This window comes from Nelumbo lutea, chromosome 2 (genome assembly GCF_056320005.1).
Source record: "Nelumbo lutea isolate HS-2025 chromosome 2, American lotus-T2T, whole genome shotgun sequence".
Lineage (NCBI taxonomy): Eukaryota > Viridiplantae > Streptophyta > Magnoliopsida > Proteales > Nelumbonaceae > Nelumbo > Nelumbo lutea.
The window spans coordinates 91,412,501-91,413,700 of NC_142685.1; positions in this window are offsets into that span (position 1 = coordinate 91,412,501).

Below are 1,200 nucleotides of genomic sequence, written 5' to 3' on the forward strand. Positions count from 1 at the left end.
GGGCGTGTGTGGGTGGTTCCTGTGTTGCCTACCCAAAGAAATGGAATTGATACCCCTCGAGTGATAGTTTGTCTCTCTCCTCCCACGGTAGGGGGTGAGGCAGCCATGAACATGTAGAACGTGATGCCATGCATTGTCTTGTGATTGTGCAATGCACTCGGCACATGTCTAGTGTGTGTTCTCTTGGATGCGGAAGATGCCAAGGGTTGGAGCCTTAGGTCCGTTGTTACCACCCTATTATATGTCCTGATATGTGATCGACAATTGCAACTGCGTAGAGCGTTCGATGTTTTCGGATGGTCTCATGCGGGTTGTGATGTCGACAAGGAATGCTACCTGGTTGATCCTGCCAGTAGTCATATGCTTATCTCAAAGATTAAGCCATGCATGTGTAAGTATGAACTATTCCAGACTGTGAAATTGCGAATGGTTCATTAAATTAGTTATAGTTTGTTTGATGGTATCTACTACTCGGATAACCGTAGTAATTCTAGAGCTAATACGTGCACTAGACCCCAACTTTTGGAAGGGATGCAAAAAAGCGAATACGTTAAGCTTTTGGGGGAGTGACATTAAGAAACATCAAAAAGGCAAAAAAGCATACTACAATATTACAATAGTGCCATTGGCAATCTCCCCTACAAAAGTACATGCATAGCCCACCCATGGCACACACTTGGATGCTGGAGTGGCAGCTGTAGGTACGGTGGTTGGCACTTGAAGGCGCTGCGAAGAGAACACTTGTTACATTCTCCCCCACTCAATTCAGTCTTCGTCCTTGAAGACTATCTTCTATTTGGGGCTTGAACTTGTTGTTGGTGAAAGAAGGTTCTTCAACTGCTCCACGAACCGGGTTTCTTCCAAGGCCCAGATAGTTGGTTGGGTAGGTTGCTAGTGGATGTTCTTGATGGTGGGAAAACCTATGGCTAATCCCTAAGTTAAGTCCCTACTTGGCTGCTTCAAGGTAGGATTTTGACTTGTTCCTGATGGTGGTAGGAAAGTTGGTGGCCAAGGCTGGGTGAAAATGGTATTTTGGATTGTTAGGGTATTGGTTCCCATGCATTTTTCCCCAAGGGTGACTCACAAGGCTACTACGGAATTTATCTTGAGGGATGATGTGAATGTGGTCCCCAAATGGCTCAGGTGGTACTCGCTCTCCCCGATGGTTGTGGTAGTTGGCGTGGGCAAAGTTTGATACGG